This window comes from Prionailurus viverrinus, chromosome B3 (genome assembly GCF_022837055.1).
Source record: "Prionailurus viverrinus isolate Anna chromosome B3, UM_Priviv_1.0, whole genome shotgun sequence".
Lineage (NCBI taxonomy): Eukaryota > Metazoa > Chordata > Mammalia > Carnivora > Felidae > Prionailurus > Prionailurus viverrinus.
Genome location: NC_062566.1, coordinates 57,435,992 through 57,462,092, shown reverse-complemented (window position 1 = coordinate 57,462,092; position 26,101 = coordinate 57,435,992). Strand labels below are relative to the sequence as shown.

The 26,101-nt window shown below is 40.7% G+C and overlaps 1 protein-coding gene across 5 annotated transcripts in view; it reads right to left on the bottom strand.

The window, feature by feature from the left end:
- The window catches only part of INO80 (INO80 complex ATPase subunit), a 146,101-nt gene extending 138,818 nt beyond the window's left edge, over positions 1 to 7,283 (bottom strand). For 2 of the 5 annotated variants that reach the window (XM_047862370.1, XM_047862371.1), the window contains exon 1: positions 7,016 to 7,280. The gene's annotated coding sequence lies outside the window, so the exon portion shown is untranslated. Of the gene's footprint in view, positions 1 to 7,015 lie in introns of all 5 variants that reach the window. The other 3 variants (XM_047862369.1, XM_047862367.1, XM_047862372.1) reach the window with 3 other exon arrangements.
- Positions 7,284 to 26,101: the final 18,818 nt, after the last annotated feature.

Genomic DNA, 26,101 nt, shown 5'->3' with positions numbered 1-26,101 from the left:
GTAAAGCCCTATGGGATTTGAAAAATGCATAATGTCATGTATCCACCATTACAGTATCCAAAATAATAGTTTTATCAAGCAGCACTTTAACTACAGGGGCACCTGGCTGGCTTAGTCAGAATATGCAACTGCTGATGTCAGGATAGTGAGTTCAAGCCCCACACAGGGTATGGAGCCTACTTTAAAAATAAATTACAAAGTACTACAATCTTCTAAGGAAGCAGCATGGTTGGGCAGAGAAGTTGAAGTCAAAAACTGTAAGTTTAATGCTATCAACAAGCCACAGATAGACTTTAGGACTATCAGCTATCCTCTCAAGGTTCCAACAGCTTCATTATAAAATGAGGAGTTCACTGAGATGATAATAATATATAACATTTATAGGGGCACCTGGGTGGCTCAGTCCAACTTCAGCTCAGGTCATGATCTTGTGGTTTCGGGTTCGAGCCCCGCATCAGGCTCTGTGCTGACAGCTCAGAGCCTGGAGCTGCTTTGGATTCTGTGTCTCCCTCTCTCTCTCTGCCCCTCCCCACTCACACGCTGTCTCTCTCTGCCCCTCCCCACTCACACGCTACCTCTATCTCAAAAATAAATAAAAATTTAAAAAGTTTTTTAATAAAAAGTAATAATATATAACATTTATTAACACTATGTGTCAAGGATGGTGCTAAGCACTTAACAGGTTATCTTATTTATTTCTAAGAACCATATCAAGTAGATACTATTATTATCCCCATTTAATAGATGGCATTAGGCTTTATACTAACTTGCACAAGATCTCCTAGCCAGAGTTGTAAAGACTCTAGAGCAGGAGTCAGGACAGTATGGCTTGCATATCAAATCCAGCCCACTGCCCTTTTCTTATTCCTGATAGATAAGAATGTTTTTTACATTTTTAAATAAGTGAGGGAAGAAAATCATTATTTCATGACACATGAAAATTCTATGAAATTAAAATGTCAGTGCCCATAAATGAAGGGCAGAGTTGAATGGCTCCAACAGAGAAGGTATGACCAGCAAAGCATATGATTTATTTGACCCTTTACAGAAAAACTTTCCTGAGCCCTACCCCTGAGCCTGGTCTTCTGTTATATTCTAAGAATGATTCTAAAAAAGGCAAACTATTACTAACATTAGAATAACATGCAGGACAGAAATATTTTAGACCCTGAACTAAAATATGTCATGTTGCAAAATACCACATCTCTGAGTTATCTTAAATATTGACATCTAGTGGTATTCATTACATAAACACAAAGGTTAGTGCATTGTAACTATTTTCTTTATTGGTGTATTTTTTCCCTGCCTTATCTTAAAAAAGATTTGAGACTCTTCCTACTCAAAAAAGTTCTGATTTCAACACTTTACAAACTAAAATTTTAGATTAGGCTAATTAAACTGTCAAAAAAGAATGTTACTTGTAATTACAGCTAACACTTGTGGAGAAACTATGTGCCAGAGACCATTCTAAGCAATTTACTCATTTATTTCTCACAATTACCCTCTGTGAAGTAGATACTATTACTCTCCTAATTTAACAGATGAAGACAATGAGGCTTAAATAGCTTTCCAGAGATCATACAGTTAATAAGAGAGTTAAAATTCGAACTCAGGTTACCTGGCTCTAGGATCTAGAAGGGGCTCGGTGTAATATACTGCCACTGGATTACAATGCTTCTGTTAACAAGGTAGAACAGGGCCTTTAAACATATGAAAAGAATGTATTTTTTTTTTAATTTTTTTTTTTCAACGTTTATTTATTTTTGGGACAGAGAGAGACAGAGCATGAACGGGGGAGGGGCAGAGAGAGAGGGAGACACAGAATCGGAAACAGGCTCCAGGCTCTGAGCCATCAGCCCAGAGCCTGACGCGGGGCTCGAACTCCCGGACCGCGAGATCGTGACCTGGCTGAAGTTGGACGCTTAACCGACTGCGCCACCCAGGCGCCCCTGTTTTTTTTTTTTAAAAGACAAAAAACTACTACTAATTCCTATCAACAACTCAAAAGAAATATTTAGGTTTATACTTCCCCATGGCACCTAGAGTTTGCATAACCCTGTGTTTATCTTTGCAGAGCCCCTCTGTACTCTCCACACATACACATACAAGTGGATTAATTCTCTTGTACATCCCCAGAATCTACCACAGTCCCTTGAGTGTGGCAGATGCTCAACAAATTGTTGTTGGGAAAATCAAAAAGCACTCATTAGGTGTTCAATGAATATTTATCTAATGAACAAAATAAGGAGTTACATAAACCATTAGGTACAAGCATCATCAAATGGCTTGCTGACCTGAAATGAACTAGGACTGGATCATAAAAGTCTCTGGCTTTATAACCATAACATTGTATCTGGTTTGTTCTTGAACCTTAACCATCTTCCTTGCTAGTAAGTTTCATAAACAAACCACTCATTATACACCTGTCAAACAATATTCATCCTTCAAACTGATTCTAATTTTCCAGGATTATAATGCATGTTTTTATCTAATTCAATTTAATTTAATCATAGTCCATCCCAGTCTTCATCATTTCAATATGGAGTCAAATTTCTTTATCTTCACATATAAGCCCTACCACTGCCTTCATCATTTATACTGCCATTTTCTGGAAACTTCCCTCCTGTTTATTTTGACATTTTATTTTTCAGTAATCTCTAAATCCAATGTGGGACTTGAACTCACAACCCTGAGATCAAGAGTCACATGCTCTTCCAAGTGGGCCAGTTAGGCACCCCTTGATTTATTATTTCCTGAAGTGCAGTAATTGAAATCCATTCTATAGTCTAAGAGTAGACGTAACTGTGGTTTTGTACCAAGATAACGCAGTCCATTTATTTTTTCATGCCTTTCCAGGGAATGACTAACATTTTGTTGGCCTTTCTGACAACACTCAGGCAACATTCTCAGGAATAAACTGAGCACCTGAACATCCTTTTTACCATATTGATGTTTACTAGCCATTTCTCTGTTCTTGCACAAAACTGTGAAAGATTTATCCTGTTTATTCTACTTAGCTACTAACCTCTTACACAAAAGAGCTAGCTGTCACATACAAACCCAAAGGTACCTTATTTGTTCTTTTACAAGAATATCCTTAGTACCATTATCAAAAGATGACTCTATACTTGAATACACAGAGACAATCCCATATACCATACAGGTTGTTCCTACTACATAGTTTCCCTTCTCCCAAATCAAAACTAAATGTGTATCATAGGGGATCATAGGGGAGCCAGGGTGGTTCAGTCAGTTGAGTGTCCGACTCTTGATTTTGGCTCAGGTCACAGTATCACAGTTCGTGGATTCAAGACCCAAGTCAGGCTCCACACTGACAGCACGGAGGAGCCTGCTTGGGATTCTCTCTTTCTCTCTGTCCCTCCCGTGATTGTGCTCATGCTCTCTCTCTCTCTCAAAATAAATAAACTTAAAAAAAAAATTTTTTTTTAAATGAATGTATGGGGCACCTGGGTGGCTCAGTGGGTTAAGAGTCCAATTTTGGCTCAGGTCATGATCTCACAGTTCGTGAGTTCCAGTCCCGCATCAGGCTCTGTGCTGATACCTCAGAGACTGAAGCCTGCTTAGGACTGTGTCTCCCTCTCTCTTTGTCCCTCCCCCACTGGTGCATATGCTCTCTCTCTCAAAAATAAATAAACATTAAAAAAAAAATTTTAAATAAATATGTCATAGCTTTTGGCGTATTTCCTCACAGACAAAAATAAACCAACATTGATCAATATGCTGTCTTACAGTTAACATGTCATTTAATCTCAGAAGTGAAAATTATTATTCCCATTTTACAGATAAGGAGAACTGAAACTCAAAAATGTTGAGTAGCTTACCCAGTGGTTAAGTGGGACTCAAACTCAAATCTTTTTTTAGTCTAAAAACAATGTCTTTCCATCACATTACCAGGTTTCCCCTTAGCTAAACTATCACTTGCTTTTCCCATAAGAAGTCATGTTCTTGAGAATGTGAATTTAAGAGTCCGCATCCTACTTCTTGTTATGGAAACCACTGGTTTGCCCCACATGAAATCACTTATCTATGCATCCAGGCCTCTCTAAGACAAAGGCTTTCTTAAACTAGGGTCTATAAACTTGGATGGGGAAAAATTCACATTCTTATTTTTGCTAAACTGTAACTGAAAATAGCATTTCTTTCATTTCTGAATGTAAGCAGCACACCCCAACTTTTACTATTTGTTTCAGTAATAAAAAGCATATTTCTTACATCATAAATAAGTGAACTATATTTTATACATTTAAATGTCATATTCTGAGAAGGTGTTCACAGGTTTTTTTAGACTGCAAAGGGGTCCAGGGCACATAAAAAATGTTAAGAACCCTGCTCAATAGACTGTCACACAGGCTGTCAAATCCTTGGGTAGTGAAGGTTTATAAAATCACGTCACACAGTTGATTCACAGTCTTTTAGTCCCTTAAAAATATGAATAGCATTTAGTTCCAATGATTTATTTACTTTTACTTTTTTTAAATGTTTGTTTTTGAGAGAGAGAGAGTGGGGGACAGAGGATCCAAAGTGGACTCTGTGCTGACAAGAGTGAGCCCAACATGGGGCTTGAACCCCCAACCGCAAGATCATGACCTGAGCCGAAGTTGGACACTCAACCAACTGAAACAGCCAGGCACTCCCCCAATGATTTTTTAATACCTGTCAATTACATTTATAATTACTGATCTCCTACTTCTGACCTAACATATATGGAAATCTCTCTTATGTACTTATTAAATCCAGGCATTATGCTTTGTGATTTTTTCAACCCTAACAAGCCTACCACATCATGATTAGCAAATGAATCGAATGCTTCTATAAGTGAATTTCTAACTTAATGTAAGCCATAGTCTGAATGTTTGTGACCCTCTCCCGACCATCATATGTTTAAATCCTAACTCCAAAGATGATAGTATTAGGTGGGACCAGAGCCCTCAAGATTAGGATTAGTACCCATAATAGGTATTTAGTATTACCAACTCTTCTCATTCTCTGTATGCTACAGCCTATCATGTCAAAATGTTTATGCTTAAGATTCAACTTTAAAACTTGCCAACTTTAAAACGTCATTTTCCCACACAAATTCAATTTCCTATTAAACCTATCCCATTCTGAACTCTCGAAAATTCATTGTACCCCAGCATTTACATTTTGTGTGAACTTGTATATTGACACGTTAAACCTCGAAGCCAGTTTTAATCTTCTTGAGGGCAGCAAGATGTCTATTATTGCCTCTCTAGCCCCATGTCTACACAAGCAACAGCGGTCAAAAGCTGTTATGATACCTTTCCTTGATGGTACCATGACAAACTCTTATTACGTGAAATCATAACACCATAGTTTATTGTCTGTTGCTTAGACTTAATCAGATGTTCACCTTGATGTACTCAAAACTGTTTTTTATCAGTCATAAGCTTTTCTAATCACGTTTGTGCTCTTTACAATTACCTATTAAAAGACACGGATCTTTTAAAATTAGTTTGGATTCTTCTGAAACAAAATAAAGAGGAAAATAATACAGTAAACTAAAATAACAGAATTTAACCCTTAAAAACACAAATTTGCTTTATTATCTAGTAAGGTATGTGATTTTACCACATTTAATAACCTCAAATTGTTGATTTATAGGAAGAGCTTGAGAATTTCAAGCATAAAACACAAAGGGAATGGATTATTACTGGCAGCAAAAGGGAACAAAGTCCTGACACATGCTACCACATGGATGAACATTGAGAGCATGTTAAGTGAAAGAAGCCACTCACAAAAAGACACATATTATATGATTCCCTTTATACCCAGTATCCAGAATAGACAAATCTACAAAGACAGAAAATACATTAGTGGCTCCTAAGGGCTGCGGGAAGGGTTGATGGGGTAGTGACTACTAAGGTGGCTTTTTGGGGTGATGAATTACATAGAGTTGAAAGATGTACAATTAACTATGAATATATTAAAAATCACAGAAGTGTACACTTAAAAAGGTTGAGTCTTTTGGTATGTGAATTATATTGCAATAAAGCTGTTGCCTGAAAATAAAACGCCACCACTAGCAAACCAGAATGAAAATCTCCTTGGGAAAGGCAATCATGAATGTCACTGACTGGAAAAGTAAGCTGTTACCTGTGATTTTAGCAAAGTCAACCTCCTAATTTTCTCCCATTCCTCCCAACAAGTAACCTGCTAATTCCATCTCCCATTCCTACCAACAAGTACCCGAACATAAAACTAGGCAGTGTATCTATGAATCAAAGAATTTGCGAACAGTTGGCTGCAAACTAAAATAGTGAGTGCATTCTTAGGCTCTATCACTCCTAAACTGTAGGGGGCTTCCACCCTCGCTGATTACGGAAGTAGTAGTTTTCATCAGCTAGCTCAAGAAGGAATGTCAAAATAGGATGACACTTGCCTGGACACCCTACAAAAGCCTAAAAGACCACAATGGGTGTCCCCTACGCACTCCTAAGTATGTGCACGTGTTAGGCTGTCCCCACCTAACACCAACAAGCAGCACGCACCATTCACCCACATCCCAACTTGCTCCCCATAAACTGACACACTATCAAGCTCTTAGATCTCATTTGTTTAAGAGGACAGATAAAGACCTCACGGAGTCCCCACTCGAGCCTAGCCCCCGCCCTGACCCACCCCACCCCCAAACCCACACACGTGTTAGCCCGACACCGCCCCACCGGGTCCCACGTGCACCTGGTCTAACACACTCCCCACGTGTGGGCGCCCCACGGGCTTCCTCGGCTATCTGAGGTCACCGCGTGACCCAGGCCTCTAGAGGTATAAAAGGGGGAAGGACGAGGCCCAGGTCCCTGAGGTCCCAACACTACGGGGAGTGTCCACACCCATCCTCCCTATTAACCCCAACAAATCCAAGGGCCGGGGGCGACGGCCCCTTTAAGACGCGGCCCAGTCGTCGCCCGCAGAGAGGGGCGCAACGGGGCCTACACAAATCCCCCTCCGTTCGCCCGCCCACGTCAAGTCGCCTCACCTCGGGCCGCCGGGCCCCGCCGCCGCGGCGGCGGCGGAGGGGGGGCGGGGTGCGGGCGGGGTCCGAAGGGGGGGGTCGCCCCGCCGACGGTGGAGCCGCGGTTCGCTCTCTGAGGCTGTGGGACGGTGACTGCGTTGGGCGTGGACGCTCCTAGCTCGCTCCCTCGGCGGCTCCTGGGACCCCAAGATGGCGGCGGCGCTGAGGCGGCTGCGGGCGCTGGGCCGGCGGCGGCGGCGGCCACTTTCACTCACTGAGAGGAGCGGAGCAGGGACACGGGGAGCCATGGCGGGGGGGAGGAGAGGCGCCATAGCCAGGCCAGAACAATCGAGCCGCTACTCAGCTAGCTTACCCCCGCCCCGCCCACGCTCACTGTTCTTCGCCAGCCCGTGGCCTCTCGCAGTGCCGCTGCCGTCGGCCTTGTGCAGCTCGCACCCCGCCGCTGCCGCCTGACGCCCAGAGCGGACTGGGGTTCGGGGGGAGACCCTGATCCATGCCATCTGAGTGCAGATTGGTCGGGGCTGGGACTGGCGAAGATTGCCGAAAGGCGGCGGGGAGGAGGAGGAGGATGTCATCGCTAGAGTGAGCAAGCAGATCTCGCGGGAGCAAATGTCGCGAGACCTCTCCAGTCCTGCAACCGCCGGAGAAAGGTTACTTTCCCCGGAAGTAACGTCAATCTAAACGGCCTGGGATCCTGGGAGTATTTGTTTCCGCAGGCAGGAGTTGGGAGGGTGCTTATGATTAGTTTGTTAGAGGCCACCGAACACTGAGATCACTTGAGGGAAGGGTTAGGCTCCGGTGTGATAGTTTATCCTGTTTGCAGCCACTGTAGGCGGGTTGGGAAAGTACCTGCTGTGTAGAGCCACTCTTTCAATACGGTACAGGTTTGGGCTTCCCTTTAAGGCTTAGGGACCAAGATCACGATGCTGTGGCCTCGTTAGATAAATGCCTAGGTGGATCTTTAGGAATCAAGGACTTGAGAACACATAAAACTGTCATCGGAAATGTCTTTCTGTTCTCACACCCACCGAATGAGCCTGATGTCTGTGCCAGCTCCACAGTGCAAGCCCCGTGCTAGCCACGTTTACTAAAGTTAGTGAGATTCAGTTAACAGGATCTGTGATTAGAAGTACCTAGTGAAGCCTAACTGAAGATAAGGATTAGATTTTCCTACAAGTGAACTATGCTGCAGTATTTCAGTTTCCTCACATTTCATGCTTTAAATCCTTTGGATCTGGCCCTTAGCATTTAAGCAGAACAGCATTTCCTTAAGGTCATTAAGTAGACTTCTACATGTGCTAAATTCACTGCACTTTTAAAAAGTTAATTTTGAAAAAAGTTAATTTTGCTTAAAGGCAAAAGTATGGTACTTTGCGTAAGAAAGAAGGGGACGTAGGGAAACGCAAGTATCTGCTCATTGGCGGGGTGGGGGGGTGGGGCTAATAAACTAAAGTGATTGGTGTCTGGCAGGAGAGGAGGGTGGGAATAAGGGGAGGAGTGGAAACGGTAGCAGGATTGAGGAGGGAGTGGCAAATACTGTTGTAAAGGACTGATTCTTTTTTTTTTTTTTAATGTTTTTACTTATTTTTGAGACAGAGAAAGAGTATGAGCGGGGGGGGGGGGACACAGAATCCGAAGCAGGCTCCAGGCTCTGAGCTGTCAGCACAGAGCCCCACGCGGGGCTCAAACTTACAGACTGTGAAATCAGGACGTGAGCTGAAGTCAGACGCTCAACCAACTGAGCCACCCAAGCGCCCCAGTAAAGGACTGATTCTTAAAACCATAGTTATGTTTCACATACCCCCAAAATTAAACACCTAAAACCAACTAAGATAATATTTGAGTAACAATGAGCTGACTGTAGTAGAGACCAAAAGGAAAAGAATAAAGGGGATAAAGTCAGTAATCCCCTAGAGGGACCAAAATGCAGGTAGTAGAGTCTTAAAGTTCAAGTGTGGGTTGACTGTTTTATTTCTTTTCTATTGCTGTGCTAATTACCACAAATGCAGTGGCTTAAAATAACACGAATTTAGTATCTTACAGTGCTATAGATCAGAAGACTGATAGAGGTCTCAAAATGGGCTAAAATCTCAAGGTGTTGGCAGGGCTGCCTTACTTCCTGGAAGCTCTTTGGGAGAATTACTTCCTTTTCTACCTTCTAGAGGCTGCTCCCATTCTTTGGCTTGCAGTTCCAAAGCCTCCATTTGCAGAGCAAGCAATGGCAGGTTGGGTTCTTCTCACATCGTATCCAGCCAACTCTTACCCGTTTTCAGCACCCTCGTGATTATATCAGACCCACCAAGATAATCCAGGATAATCTCCCTGTTTTAAAATCAATTGATTAGCAACCTTAAATTCACCTGAAACCTTAATTACCCTCTGCAATATAACCTAACATTCGCAGGTTCTGTGGACATCCTGAGGGAGAGGGCATTATTTTGTTCCCTGCATCTGTCCTAAAACCTCTGAAGTACAACTCTATTTTCATCTGTGATTCTCACACTAAAGTCCAGCTTTTTCCAGTCTCTAATGCAGTCTTACTTTTTTTAATAGTTTGGTTTTTTTAGTAATCTCTACACCCAACTTGTGGCTCAGACTCACAACCCCAAGATCAAGAGTTGCATACTCTTCCAACTGAGCCAGCCAGGCATCCCTACAATCTTACATTCTTGATTAAAAGTATGTACATTCTTGGGGTGCCTGTGTGGCTCAGTCGGTTAAGTGTCCAACTTTAGCTCAGGTCATGATCTTGTGGTTGGTAAGTTCCAGCCCACACGGGGCTCTGTGCTGACAGCTCAGAGCCTGGAGCCTGCTTCAGAATCTGTGTCTCCTTCTCTCTCTGCCCCTCTCCTGCTCACACTCTGTCTCTTCCTCAAAAATAAATAAACACTAAGAAATTTAAATAAAGTATGTACATTCTTTGCCTCAGAGATTTAGTATATCATAAAATTTAATCCACGACTTCTTGGTAATTTGGATTTAAATTGAGATTTAATATTTTTCAGAAATATGATTTTACATTAAAGTTCATTGTAACATTTTGTTTACTATCCAAATGGAAGAGTCTCTTTGGCTTGAATGTTTTCACAACCATTCAATATGCAGTATTTAATTTTATCAGGGTAATGTTTAAAATACATTAGAGGGACATTTGGGTGGCTCATTTGGTTAAGTGTCTGACTTCGGCTCAGGTCATGATCTCACAGTTGGTGAGTTTGAACCCCATGTCATGCTCTCTGCTGACAGCTCAGAACCTGGATTCTTCTTGAGATTCTGTGTCTCCCTCTCTCTCAGCCCCTGCACTGCTCAAGCTCTGTCTCTCTCTCACAAGAATAAATAAACATTAAAAAATTAAAAAATAAAATACATTAGAAAATAAAAAATACAGAATTTTTTTTAAGTAAGTAGGCTCCATGCCCAATGTAGGGCTTGAACTCATGACCCTGAGATTAAGGGTCACATGTTCTACCAACTGAGCAAGTCAGGTGCCCCAAAACATACAGAATATTTTTTTAATGTTTTATTTTTATTTTATTTTTGAGAGAGAAACAGAGCACGGGCGGGGGAGGGGAAGATAGAGAGGGAAACACAGAATCTGAAACAGGCTCCAGGCTCCAAACTGGCAGCACAGAGCCTGACATGGGGCTCGTACACTCGAACCACAAGATAATGACCCCAGCTGAAGTCGGACGCCCAACCTACTGAGCCACCCAGGCACCCCCATAATGTTTTTTAATGATCATTTTGCACTTAACAAATGGACACTTTAACCAATGGAGCCACCCAGGTGCCCCAAACAAAACATTTAAAAAAGAAAAAGACCAAATGAACTGTACATAAATGCTGTGGTCCACGTACTATTTTTCACAGAGGTGTGGGGGGTATGTTAGCAATTTGAAACTAATGTGTACGCTAGAATTAAACAAATATATTGTAGATCATGAGCTGAATGCCTCAATGTTAGAGAAAAAAGTTATTAACTAAGTAAAAGGGCAAAGCTAAAATTAAGCTTGTGGTGCTAGATTGTTGGAATCTGAGGTATTAGTATAAGTTTATGGTTTTAATTTATGTACAGGTACAGAAATATGGATTGGTGGGTATGTGTGGATTAATATAAATATATTTGAAAAAAATTTAATAAATATATTTGCTAGTTCTGTCTGCTATAGGTATCTACAAGCAATAAGGATACCTAGTACACAGGTACTTATTTCTAAACACCATTCTCCAATAAAAACAAGGAGAACCTTGGAGAAATGATTGATTCAAGATGAGCCTAGAATATCTTGTGGTGCCAGAAAACAATGTTCAAAAAAGGACATCACAAAAACAGGAGCCAACCTGAAAGAGCTCTTACTAGCCAAAACAGAAGATACGTAATGATAACATTGCATTCTGACCTATAGATATTTATTTTTAATGTGCATCTATACTGATACAGTAATTGAGGTTTTTTTATCATTTTTAGAGAGAGCGTGAGTGGAGGAGAGGGGCAGACAGAGACAGAGGAGAGAGAAAGAAAGAAAGAGAAGCCCAAGCAGGCTCCACACTTACTGCAGAGCATGACAGGGGGCCCAATTCCACAATCCTGAGCTGAAATCAAGACTTGGATGCTGAACTAACTGAGCTACCCAAGCACCCCAATAATTGGTTATTTAAATGAATGAGGGAGAAGAGATAGGTCTTCCATATTTATTTAGTAATTTCTACACCTAATGTGGGGCTCGAGATCAAGGGTCACACAATCTTCTGACTGAGCCAGTAAGGCACCCCAAGACAACTCTTTCTTAGAGTAGAATTCCATTTACTAAGCGTAGAAGGTAAGAGAGATAACAAAAATTGCCATTAAGCAAACACTACAGTAGTGACTCTTGCAGACAAAATCCACTGATGGATGCTAAATTCGTGGGTGAAAATTTAAGGATTTATGTAGATTCAAAGTGTCTCACCCAAGATACATTTTAGCACAAAAGAGAAAGGTGGTAAATTTACAATGGTGAAGCTTGGCAGAACCACCTTAACCAAGTGATCGATCTGAACATAAGTAATAAGACATATGGTATGACGGGTAACATTCCTATACATGTACAAGGAGCTTCTAATCCCCAAGGGGCTGAACTGGAGCAGTGGGTTAAAACAGACAGGCACTTCCAGAACCATCGGATTGTAGAGGGAGAAAACAAGTATCCAAAAATGTAGGGTGCTCCTCTAGGTAGCCAAAACAATAAGTGTCAAATGGTAAAATAAAACCATAAAGGTGCTAGAAGAAAGCACTGATTAATATTTTTAACCTTGGAGTGAAGGATCCCTTTTAAGCCTGCCATAAAAGGATGACATAGAGAAGTCAGAAAATAAAAATGCTGATAAATATAACAAAAACAATATAACCTAACCTAAAAATCACCATAAGTCACAAAAAGAAGCCAATTTCTTTAATATACAAGGAGCATTTATGTACCAAATTTTAGAAAGTAACAGCCTAATAGGAGAAGAGACAAAGAAGAAAACACACAATTCATTCATTTGTTCAGTAAGTGTTTGCTGAACGCTTAATATTTGCAAGGCACGGTTCTAGCACTGGAGATGTGGCTTTGCAAAAAACAACAAAAAGGAGTGCCTTATTGTCTCAATCCATAGAGCATGCAACTCTTGATCTCAGGGCCCTGAGTTCAAGCTTCACACTGGGTATAGATCCTACTTACACACGCACACACACACAATTAAAAAAATAATTAATGGGGCATCTGGGTGGCTCAGTCAGTAAGCATCTGTCTCTAGATCTCAATGTAGGTCTTGATCTCAGGGACTTGGTTCAAGCCCCATGTTGGTTCAAGCCTTGGTTCAAGCCTCCACACCTAGCGTGCAGCCCACCTAAAAATATACATCTATAATTTTAAAAATAGCAATTAGGGGCGCCTGGGTGGCGCAGTTGGTTAAGCGTCCAACTTCAGCCAGGTCACGATCTCGCGGTCCATGAGTTCGAGCCCCGCGTCAGGCTCTGGGCTGATGGCTCAGAGCCTGGAGCCTGTTTCCGATTCTGTGTCTCCCTCTCTCTCTGCCCCTCCCCCGTTCATGCTCTCTCTCTGTCCCCAAAATAAAAATAAACGTTGAAAAAAAAATAAAAATAGCAATTAAAGGAGAGTCTGGGTGGCTCAGTCAGTTAAGCATCCGACTCTTGATTTCAGCTCAGGTCATGTTCTCGTGGGTCATGAGATCGAGCCCCACATCAGGCTCCATGCTGACAGTGTGGAGCCTGCTTGAGATTCTCTCTCTCTACCTCTCTATCTGTGCCTCCTGTGCTCACTCACACACACACACACACACACACACACACTCTCTCTCTCTCAAAATACATGAATACACTTTAAAAAGAAGTAATTAAAAAAGAAAAAGAAGGGGAGACTGGTTGGCTCACTCAGTAGAGCATGCAACTCTTGACCTTGGGGTTGTGAGTTCAAGCACCACATTGGATATAGAGATTACTTAAAAATAAAATCTTTAGGGGAGCACCTAGGTGGCTCAGTCGGTTAAGCGTCCCACTTTGGCTCAGGTCATGATCTTGCAGTTTGTGAGTTTGAGCCCCGTGTTGGGCTCTGTGCTGACAGCTCGGAGCCTGGAGCCTGCTTCAGATTCTGTGTCTCCCTCTCTCTCTCTGCCCCTCCCCGACTTGTGTCTCTCTCTATCAAAAATAAATAAATGTAAAAAAAAAATAAATAAAATCTTTAAAAAACAACAACAAAGAAAAATATCAAAGGTTGATAAATATATGAAAAGATTCTCAACCTCACTTAAAAGCAAGTAAATACTTTCTTTTGAATTGAGATGCTATTTTTCACTTACCTAATTACCAAAGATTAAGCTTAGTACAGGTAAGGCCAAGGGGATATAGGCACCACTATACACTAAAGAAGTCTAAGTAGGCAGCATCATTTATTTTTTTGAGAGAGAGAGCACAAGCAGTGGAGGAACAGAAAGAAAGAGGGAGAGAGAGAATCTCAAGCAGGCTCCACACCATCAGCACAGAGCCCAGTGCGGGGCTCAAACTCACAGAGAGATCATGACCTAAGTGGAAATCAAGAGTCAGATGCTCAGCTGAGCCACCCAGGTTCCCTTTGTCAGCATCTTTTTAAAGGATTCTTATTTATTACTTTAACATGTCTGGTGTGTTTGAGGTTTGATTAAGTATCTATTATTTACTCTTTATAATTCAAAAAACGATTATACAATAGTCCCAATTTGTCCGTGGTTTCACTTTGTTGTTTTTGTTACCCGAGGTCAACTGCAATCCAGAAGCCAATGATCTTCCTAACACATTCTCAGAAGGTTAATAGTAGCCTAACTACATACTTCACAATGCCTACATCATTCACCTCACTTCATCTCATTAGATAGGCATTTTGTCATCTCACATCATCACAAGAGGATGAGGACAGTATAGTATTTAGAGAGAGACCAAATTCATATAACTTTTTTTACAGTATATTGTTATAATTGTCCTATTTTATCGTTATCATTGTTGTTAATCTCTTACTATGCTTAATTTATTTTTTAAATGCTTATTTATTTTTGAGAAAGAGTGAGAGAGACAGAGCATGAGCAGGAAAAGGGTAGAGAGAGAGGGAGACACAGAATCTGAAGCGGGCTCCAGGTTCTGAGCTGTCAGCACAGAGCCTGATGCGGGGCTCAAACTCTTGAACTGCGAGATCATGACCTTAGCTGAAGTCCGAGGTTTAACCAACAGGCGCCCCTCTAGCTTTGTATTCTTATTATTCATTCAGCAAATATTTACTGAGCTAATTGCTGTATGCCAAGCAATGTGCCAAACACTGGGTATATAGTCTAATAAGGGAACATCAGATTAAACAATCACAGCATAACATGACGGGTACAGTATAAGAAGTTTGTATTTGGGAAGCTGAGAGGAGGCATCAGTAACTGCCAACAGACTTATCAGAAGAGTTTTCAGAGGAGGTAACTGAGCCAATTCATGACGGAAGAGGAGTGGTTTTTTGCCATGGGTTTGCCATCCAATAAACAAGTGGGAAATTAGAAGAACCACATCAATATCAAAGTCATCAGGAAGGTAGATTTAGATATGGCGACCATCTCTTCAATTACAAATGTGATGAAAGAAAGGAACCATTGAGAGTTGGAGAAGGAGGCTGGTGATGTGGAGACACCTTGGTGTAGACACTGAAGGCTGAGCATGAACATGACACCATCATCAATATCTCCCTCATGAAATTTTGAACTTTATTTAATCACCCAGGTCACAAGATCCTCATAGAAAACATCATTACAGGAACATATCAGGCTGACATTGCTGTTCTGATTATTGCTACTGATAAAATACCAGGCTACTCTCTCAAGGAATAGGCAGACTGGTGAGCTTGGAATATCAGTCTGTATTTTTCTTTCCTTGCAATGTCCTTTTCAGATTTTCATATCAAGGCAATGTTGGCCTCACAAACTAATTTGTAAGTGTCTTTGTTCTATGAAAGAATTTGTGTGATTATTTTTAAGGCCTTATTTGTTAGAGATATATACTGAAATATTTACAGGAGAAATTATCTAACCTAGGATTTGTGTTAAAATGATTCAGGGGCACCTGGGTGGCTCAGTCGGTTAAGTGTCCGACTCTTGGTTTTGGCTCAGGTCATGATCTCATGGTTCGTGAATTCAAGCCCTGCATTGGACTCCATGATGACAGTATGGAGACTGCTTGAGATTCTCTCTCTCCCTCTCTCTCTCTGCCCCTCCTCTGCTCACTCTCTCTGTCTCTCTCTCTCAAAAAATAAATAAATAAATAAATAAATAAAAAGATTCATAAAAAAGTGAAAAGATGAAACAAGAATGATAGAATGTTCTGCAAGTATAATTATGGGTACCTGGGAGTTTATTATACCATTTTACATACTATTAAATTTTTTCCAATGTTTTTTATCTTTCATAATTTTTTAAGTTTGTTTGTTTATTTATTTTGAGAGAAAGAGAGAGCACGAGCAGGGGAGGGACAGAGAGAGAGGAATAGAGAGAGAATCTGGAGCAGGTCCTGCACTGTCAGTGCAGAGCTGTATGTGGGGCTCAAACTCACGAACCATGATATCAAGAGCCGAAATCAAGAGTCAGATGCTTAACTCACTCAGGCATCTAGGCACCCCTATTTTACATAGTTTTAAATATATTAGACATTTCTGTAAGAAAATGTTTTTTTTTAAGGGAAAAATTCTGGCTAGTATATTTCAGCACACTCTAGTTATAATATTGACCGAACTTAGAAACTCAATCTTCACTCAAACTCGGTGATAAAAACAATCTGCCCTTCCCCTGGAAAAAAAAGACACAAGGATTGTCAATTTGACTAGTTGGATGTAGAGGCAATCCACGGCTTCAAAGCATGTTTGCTTCAGTGGAAACTCCTTACAGGTGACCTAGTATGCCTTGATCCAGGTCATGTTAGAGTTTGGCTCTGGCACTTATCCCCAATTCAACCAGAAATGCTACTGGAAGGGCACCTGGCTGGCACAGTTGGTGAGGCATCAGACACTTAACCACCCAGGCGCCCCAAACCTACTCATTTTTAATGGAATTATTTGGAGGTCTTTTGTTACTGAGTTGCATTTTTGTGTCTTCTTTATGATATCTTCTTAATGTCACAAAGATTTTTCTCCTGTGTTTTCTTATAGAAGTTATATCTTAGGTTTTAAGGATTTAGGTCTGTGATCCTTTTTAAGTTACTTTTTATAATCTGTTGCAAGGCAAGTGTCAAGGTTCATTTTTTTTTTTTTTTTACATATGGATGTACAATTGTTCCCACAACCATTTTCTGAAAAGATTATCCTTTCTCCATTGAATCGTCTTAGAATCTTTGTTGACAATGAATTGACCATGTATATGTGAGTCGTATCTGGACTCAATTTTTTCCATTGATATATATATTTATACCAATACCACACAGTCTTATTTTTTTTAATGTTCATTTATTTTTTTGAGAGAGAGACAGAGTATGAGCAGGGGAGGGTCAGAGAGAGAGGGAGACACAGAATCTGAAGCAGACTCCAGGCTCCAAGCCATCAGCGCAGAGCCCGACATGGGGCTTGAACCCACGAACAGTGAGATCATGACCTGAGCTGAAGTTGGAAGCTTAACTGACTGAGTCTCCCAGACACCCCAATACCACACAGTCTTGATTATTATAGCTTCAGAATAAATGTTACAATTAGATAGTAAAATCATCCAACTATGTTCTTTTTCACAGTTGTTTTGGCTATTCAAGAGCCTTTGTTTTTTCATATACATTTTATTTTATTTATTTATTTTTTTAATTTTTTTTTTAACGTTTATTTATTTTTGAGACAGAGAGAGACAGAGCATGAACGGGGGAGGGGCAGAGAGAGAGGGAGACACAGAATCCGAAGCGGGCTCCAGGCTCTGAGCCATCAGCCCAGAGCCCGACGCAGGGCTCGAACTCACGGAGTGTGAGGATCGTGACCTGAGCTGAAGTCGGACGCTCAACCGACTGCACCACCCAGGCGCCCTTTCATATACATTTTAGAATCAGCTGACCAATTTCTACCCCCAAATTTGGGAAGAATTAATAGTTTAACAATAGTGACTCTTCAACACATAAACAAGGTCTCTCCATTTATTTAAGTCTTCCTTAATTTCTGTCATCAACTGTAGTTTCAAAATACAAATCTGTTAGATTTATCCCTAAGTATTTCATGTTATTTTTTCTCTTGTAAATGGCATTTTTAACACTTTAATTTCCAGTTACTTGTTGCTATTACATAGAAATATGGGAGCACCTGGGTGGATCAGTCAGTTAAGTGTCCAACTCTTGGTTTCGGCTCTGGTCAAGATCTCATGGTTAGTGGGTCCAAGCCCTGTGTCTGGCATGCACTCTCAGCGTGGAGCCTGCTTGGGATTCTCTATTCTCCTGCTCCCTTTCTCTCTGCCCCTACCTCTCTCTCTGTGTCTTAAAATAAATAAACATAAATAAAAGAAATGTGGGGCGCCTGGGTGGCGCAGTCGGTTAAGCCTCCGACTTCAGCCAGGTCACGATCTCGCGGTCCGTGAGTTCGAGCCCCGCGTCGGGCTCTGGGCTGATGGCTCAGAGCCTGGAGCCTGTTTCCGATTCTGTGTCTCCCTCTCTTTCTGCCCCTCCCCCATTCATGCTCTGTCTCTCTCTGTCCCAAAAATAAATAAACGTTGAAAAAAAAATGAAAAAAAAAATAAAAGAAATGTGATTAGTATATATTAATCTGTGTCCTACAACACTGTTATTCTCACAGTTCTAGTAGCTTTTTTATAGATTCTCTAGAATTTTCTGTGTAGGTGATCATGTTGTCTTTGGGGTTCTTTTTAATTTAATTTTTTAGCTTTTTATTTTTTTATTTTTTTTAATTTTTTAGCTTTTTAAAAATTTTAATGTTTATTTTTCAGAGAGAGAGAGACAGAGACAGAGACAGAGTATGAGTGGGGGAGGGGCAGAGAGAGAGAGGGAGACACAGAATCTGAAGCAGGCTCCAGGCTCTGAGCTGTCAGCACAGAGCTCAATGCTGGGCTCAAACCCACAAACTGTGACATCATGACCTGAGCCAAAGTTGGACACCTAACCATCTAAGCCACCCAGGTGCCCTAATTTTTTAGCTTTTTTAAAAGTAATCTTTTGCCCAGTGTGGGACTTCAACTCCCAACCCCAAGATCAAGAGTTGCATGCTCTACCAGTCAGATGCCCCAATCTTGTCTTTGGATAAAGACATGTCACAGAGACTTAAGAATAACTAAGGGGGATTCCACTGGCCGAATCTGGGACAATTTGAGCATCAAAATAAATACTGATAGTAAAGAATTATTATTTATAAGACTCTATAAGCTGATATGAATAGATAAAGATAAATGAATGAATTAGTGAATGAATGGTGGAAAAGAGAGAGCTCTTCTTTTGGTTAAATGTAAATTAATAAATGAGGAAGGAATGATAAGATTAGAAAATCGTCATTGGAAAGTCATCATAATAATTGATTCAGACAAGTAGCATCACTGTATGTGGCAAAAACTAGCAGGTGAAAGTTTGAAGAGTAAGAGGATATTTATACAGTCTCAAAGTATGTCCCTACAAAATACTACAAAAAAGTAACTTCAGAGTGGAGGAGTCTGGCAAACATCACCTTAGCCAAGTGAACAAAAGCAAGGGAAAATAACATCACTGGTAGTGATGTTAATTGACAGCATGAGCCTTCTGCTATGATATGCACGGAAAAGAACTCAGCATCACTTCTGTGGAACTACAGCTAAACTAACATAACCTAAATCTAATATCAGAGAAAGTAAAATTGAGAGACATTAGCTCAAAAAAATAACTGGGTTTACAGGAAGGTGGAGTAGACAAACTTCCCTATTCCTCCTACTCGTTACAACTAAAACCCCTAAACACTGTATAAAAAACAAACATAAGAATCTGAATGGTAGAGAGAAGATTAACCAGCAAGGAACCCCAGGACCCCAGGACCAACATGGTAGCAGATCCCTGGGATTTCTTTTTGTCTCATGTATCAGATTTGGATCTGAAGTCCCTGGTAACCTTGAAAATAATGGGTACAAACCAAAAAGCCCCAACAAAAGCTCCAATCTATTAGCCAAAGAAGCAGAAAAAGGGCCACCTAGCAAGACAAAACATTTTTACACAATACCACTTTACTCCAGCCAAATAACACAGGAAAAAACACAAAACAAAAAACAAAACTATGGCCCAGCACCCACATCCACACCAGCAAAGGCTGACTGGGGAGCCTGTCTAGACTTTCACTCTTACAGCCTATAACAAGGTGCCCTAACACCCCTTTGAGGTAGCAGCAAAGAAAGCCAAGTAGGGAGCTAGGGCTTTCATCCCATCTAGGGGTAGCAAGGACTCCTACCCCATGGCATCAGTGGAGACCACGTGGAGATATGGAACTTAAACCTCCCACCAGCATAACAGGGAGTCCCCACATTCAGATATCAATGGAAGCCAAGTGAAGAACCTGGATTTCTATCTCCCCCTGACAGTAATAAGATGACACTGCCCCCTTCTCCTATTGGAGTGGTGTCAAAGGAAGCCATAAAACCCAGAATCATATTCAAAGACATAATATGAAAATGTCCAGGTCTCAAGTGAGAGTCACCAAGAGTCAAGAACTCAAACTGAATGAAAAAAAGACAATCGACAGAGCCAACACTAAAATGACAGAGATGACACATTACCTGTTCCGGAAAAATAATTCAAATGACAGTGAATTTCTGGGTTTTTTTTTTTTTTTTGTAATTTTATTTATTTATTTTAAGTAAACTCTACACCCAACACGGGGCTCAAACTCACAACCCTGAGATTAAGAGTCACATGTCTACTCACTGAGCCACACAAGCACCCCTAAATAACAGTGAATTTCTTATCAGAAACCATGAAGGCCAGAAGAAAGTGGCACAATATTTTTCTAATGATGAAAGAAGTGACAACTCAGAATTCCATACTCAGTGAAAATATTTTCCAGGGTTGAAGAGGAAATCAAGATATTGTCAGATGAAGAAAAACTAGGAGACTATGTAGTCATCAGGCCTCTGCTAAAAGAATGGCTAAAGGAGTTCTCTAAACAGAAAAGAAATTATAGAAGAAGGAACCTTGGAACATCAGGAAAGAAAAAAGAACATGCTAAGTAAAAATACAGGTAAATAACATTAGGCTTTATTTCTCCTCTTGATTTTGTTTGATTTAGTGTTTGTGGTATGTTTGTCATGTACATTCCTCATGATTATGTTTGACAGTTGAAGCAAAAATTATATTATATTACTACTATGGGCTGAACGTTGTGTCCCTACAAATTCATATGTTGAAAACCTAAGGCACATGGTAATGGTATTAGGAGGTGGGGGGTTGGGGAGGTGATTGGGTCGTGAAGTCATAGCTCCTATGAATGGAATTAGTGCCTTTTTAAAAAAAAGACCCCACAGGGGTGCCTGGGCGGCTCAGTCAGTGGAGCCTCTGACTCTTAGGCTCAGGTCATGATCTCAGGGTTGGTGAGTTTGAGCCCCATGTTGGGCTCTCTGCTGACAGCGAGAACCCTGCTTGGGATCCTCTCTCTCTCCCTGTCTCTCTGCCCGTTCCCCACTCTTTCTCTCCCTAACTCTCTCAAAATAAATAAACTTAAAAAAAAGACCCCACAGAGCTCCCTAGCCATGTGAGCTCTTCTACCATGTGAGATAGATTGAGAAGTCAGTAATCTGCACCCAAGAAGAGGATCTTCATGAGAACTTGACAAAGCTGGCACCCTGATCTTGGACTTCCATTCTCCAGAACTATGAGAAATAAATTTCTGTTGTTCAGAAGCCACCCACTCTGTGGTATTTTGTATTAGCAGTCCAAATGGACTAAGACAATCACTGCCTGATGTTCCAAATATATAGAGAGGAAATATTTGAGACAGCAGAATGCTGGAAGTTCTAGAATTACTCTAAGGCAAGTAAGGAAAATAAAAGGCATTCCAGGGACGTCTGGGTGGCTCAGTAGGTTAAATGTCTGACTTTGACTCAGGTCATGATCTCAGGGTTCGCAGATCTCAAGCTCTGCATCCGGCTCTCTGCTGTCATCGCAGAGCCCACTTCAGATCCTCGGTCTCCCTCTCTCTGCCCCTCCCCCACCCTCCCTCCCTCTCTCTCACTCTTTCTCTCTCTCTCTCAAAATTAAACATTAAAAAAAAAAGCATTTCAATTGTAAAGGAAGAAAGAAAACTGTCCTATATTCAGATGACAAGATTACATGATTGTCTGCATAAAAAAAAAAAAAAATCTACCAAAGAAAACCTAAGAAACAATATGGGAAGTCAGCAAGATCTTAGGATATAAGATAACCATATAAAAACAAACTGCATTTTTATATACTAGCAATGGCCATGTAGACACTGAAGTTAAAATACAATACCATTTGGGGGTGCCTGGGTGGCTCAGTCAGTTAAGCTTCCTACTTCAGCTCAGGTCATGATCTCACAGTTTGTGGGTCCAAGCCCCACATTGGGCTCTGTGCTGACAGCTCAGAGCCTGGAACCTGCTTCGAATTCTGTGTCTCCCTCTCTTTCTGCCCTTCCCCTGCTCACACTCTGTCTCTTTCTCTGTCTCTCTCTCTCTCAAAAATAAACATTAAAAAAAAATTTAATATAATACCATTTAAATCACTCAAGGAAAAAAAAATACTTAGGTATAAACCTAGCATTATGCCCTATGAAGCACAAAATGTTTTAATTTTGATGAAGTCCAATTCATATATATTTTTTCTTTTGTGGTTTGTGCTTTTGATGTGATATCTAGGCAACCATTGCTTAATCCAAGGTAACAAAGAACAGCTGAATTACAAAAGCAAATCAATATAAGAAAGTAACCTTTTGAATCAACTGGAGTAACTGGATGCCCGTAGGCAGAAGAATGAACCTTGACCTAAGTCTCACATTACATAATGAAATAACTCAAAGTGGATCAAGGACTTGAATGTAAATAAATGGTAAAACTACAAAACTCTCAGGGAAAACTATAGCAGAAAATCTTTGGGATATAGGACTGGGCAAAGAATTTTCAGACTTGAAACCAAAAGGATTATCCATAAAAATAAACTGATGAGGAGTGCCTGGGTGGCCCAGTTTGTTAGGCATCTGACTCTGGCTCAGGTCATGATATCATGGTTCGTGAGTTTGAGCCCCGCATCAGATTCCAGGATGACATCGTGGAGCCTGCTTTGAATTCTCTGTCTCCCTCTCTCTGCCCCTCGCTGCTTGCTCTCTCTAAAAAAATAAATAAACATGAAAAAAAATAAACTGATGAAATAAACTGTGAAAGACCTGTTGAGAGGACAAAAAGATACTACAGACTGGAAGAATTTATTTGCAAACCACATATCTGACAAAGGACAAGAATCTAAAATACATTAACAATTCTCAAAACTCAATAGTAGCCTTTTGCCTTGTCGCATCTATGAAAGCAAGATGGGTCACCAGCAGTTCTATTGAAGACACTAATGAAAATTCAGTCGAGGTTCTTACTCTTGCCACCTTTGTTCAAATCTGCATGATCTTGGGGCGCTTGGGTGGCGCAGTCGGTTAAGCATCTGACTTCAGCCAGGTCACGATCTCGCGGTCCGTGAGTTCGAGCCCTGCGTCAGGCTCTGGGCTGATGGCTCGGAGCCCGGAGCCTGTTTCTGATTCTGTGTCTCCCTCTCTCTCTGCCCCTCCCCCGTTCATGCTCTGTCTCTCTCTGTCCCAAAAATAAATAAAAAACGTTGAAAAAAAAATTTTTAAATCTGCATGATCTGATCTGGAAATAAGGCCTCAGTTAAGCGCCACCAGTGTTTGCATCAGTGCACAAAGGGATAGGTTACATCAGGTTGGACTACGTGATATTCCTTGAATGACTCATCCAAGACATCTAGTGACAAAACAAACTGAAAAACAATGCCAGCTCTTCATACTTTAAACAACAGAGACAACAAGAACAACAAACTAAACAGTAAATAGGAAACAATCTTTTTTTTTTATTTATTTATCTAAGTAATCTCTGCACCCAACATAGGGCTTGAACTCATGACTCCAAGATCAAGAGTAGCATGCTCTTCCAACTAAGCCAGCCAGGCGCCCCTAAGTAGGAAACAATATAAATAGCAAGCAATACAAAAGCAAAGAATCCGTGGACAAAAGAGACATTTGCACAAGGAAGATATACAGATGGCAAACAACACATGAAAAGATATCCAGCATCCTTAGCCATTAGGGAAATGCAAAATAAAATCATAATGAGATACCACCTCACCCAACTCACACTGCTAAAATAAAAAATACAACATCAAGCAATACTGAAGATTTGAAGAAAATGGATTACTCATACATTGCTGCTAGGAATGCAAAATGGTATAACAACTTTGGAAAATAATATGACAGTTTCTTTAAAAACTAAACATGTAACTATCATAAGACCCCGCAGTTGCACTCCTGGGCATTTCTCCCAGAGAAATAAAGATTTATAATCACAGGAAAACTGTATACAAATGTTTATAGTGGCTTTATGCATAACAGTAAAAAATTAACGCAACCCAGATGCCTTTCAACAGATCCATACCATGAAATACTACTGAGCAAAAAGGAACTATGGCTGCATGCAACAACCTAGATGAATCTCCAGAGAACTATGTTGAGTGAAAAAAAGCTAATCCAAAAGGTTACATAATGTATGGTTCTATTTATATAATTTCTTGAAATGACAAAATTATAGAAATAGAGAACAGATTACTGCTTTCCAGGGCTAAGGAAAAGATAGGGGTGGGAATGAAATTAAGGTGGCTATAAAAGGGCAACATGAAGGTTCCTTCTGGTGATGGAAATGTTCCTTATCTTGACTGTATCAATGTCAATATCCTCGTTTTGATATTATGCTATAGTTTTGCAAGATATTACCAATGGGACCAACTGGGTAAAGAGTAAGATTTCTCTGTATTATTCCTTACAACCGCATGCAACTCTATAATTATCTCACATTAAAAGCTTAATTAAGAAGTAACTTGCCTGGGGGTGCATGGTGGCTCAATAAATTAAGTGTCTGACTTTGGCTCAGGTCATGATGTCAGAGTTTGTGAGTTCGAGCCTCACATCAGGCTCTGCACTGATAGCACAAGCCCTGCTTGGGATTATGTCTCTCTCTCTCTCTCTCTCTCTCTCTGTCTGTGCCCCTCCCCCACTCACGCGGTGCACACACACACTGGCGTGCTGTCTCTCTCTCTCTCTCTCAAAATAAATAAATAAACTTAAAAAAATAATAACTTGCCTAGGGGCACCTGGCTGGCTCTGTTGATAGAGTATGTGACTCTTAATCTTGGAGTCATGAGTTCAAACCCCCATTGGGCACTGAGCCTACTTAAAAATAAATAAATAAATAAATAAATAAATAAAAAGGGGTGCCTGGCTGGCTATGTCAGTAAAGCATGAAACTCTTGATCTCAGAGTTGTGAGCTTGAGCCCTATGTTGGATATAGAGAATACTTAAAAATAAAATATTTTTTAAAATAAAAATATAAACAAACAAATAAATAACTTGCCCATATTCTTAAAGAAAGTCATGTTATGGAATATAAACAGGGGTTCCTGGCTGGCTCAGTCAGAAGAGCATGAAGCTCTTGATCTCAGGCTCATGGGTTTGAGCCCCATGTTAGGTACAGAGGACACTAAAAAAAAATAAGTACAGAAACATTTTTTAAAAATTTTTTAACATTTTTGAGAGAGACAAAGACAGAGCTTGAGTGGGGGAGGGGCAGAGAGAGAGGGAGACACAGAATCCGAAGCAGGCTCCAGGCTCTGAGCTGTCAGCACAGAGCCTGACGTGGGGCTCAAACCCACGGACCGTGAGATCCTGACCTGAGCCAAAGTCGGACGCCCAACTGACCAAGACACCCAGTCACCCCAGTAAGTACATAAACTTAAAAAAAATAATAATAGGGGCGCCTGGGTGGCTCAGTTGGTTGAGCATCCAACTTCGGCTCAGGTCATGATCTCGCAGTTTGTGGGTTCCAGCCCCGCGTCCGGCTCTGTGCTGACAGCTCAGAGCCTGGAGCCTGCTTTGGATTTTGTCTCCCTCTCTCTCTGCCCCTCCCTGGCTCACACTCTGTCTGTCTACCTCTCTCTCAAAAATAAACATTAAAAAAACATTTTTTTAATAGTAATAAAATTGTACTCGATCTACAAGGCTATTATGGATTAAGTGAATGAATATGTTCTTAAAAAAAGAAAAGAAATATAAAGTTTCAGTTGCTAAATGTTCTCTTAGTATGAGAGAATTTCTTGTTTGTTTTAGGTAATAGACACTGAAGTATTAAGGAGGAAAGGGGCATCAAGAATACCACTTGACATAATTCAGAAAAAAATCAGGGAGGGGAAAAGAGATAAAGCAAATGTAGGTAAATGTTAACATTTGGAGAACCTGTGTGAAGGCTATCCAGAATTCTCTGTGCTATTCTTTTAACTTTTCCATAATCTGAAATTATGTCAAAAACCATTCAAATTAAAAAACATAAACTATGGTATA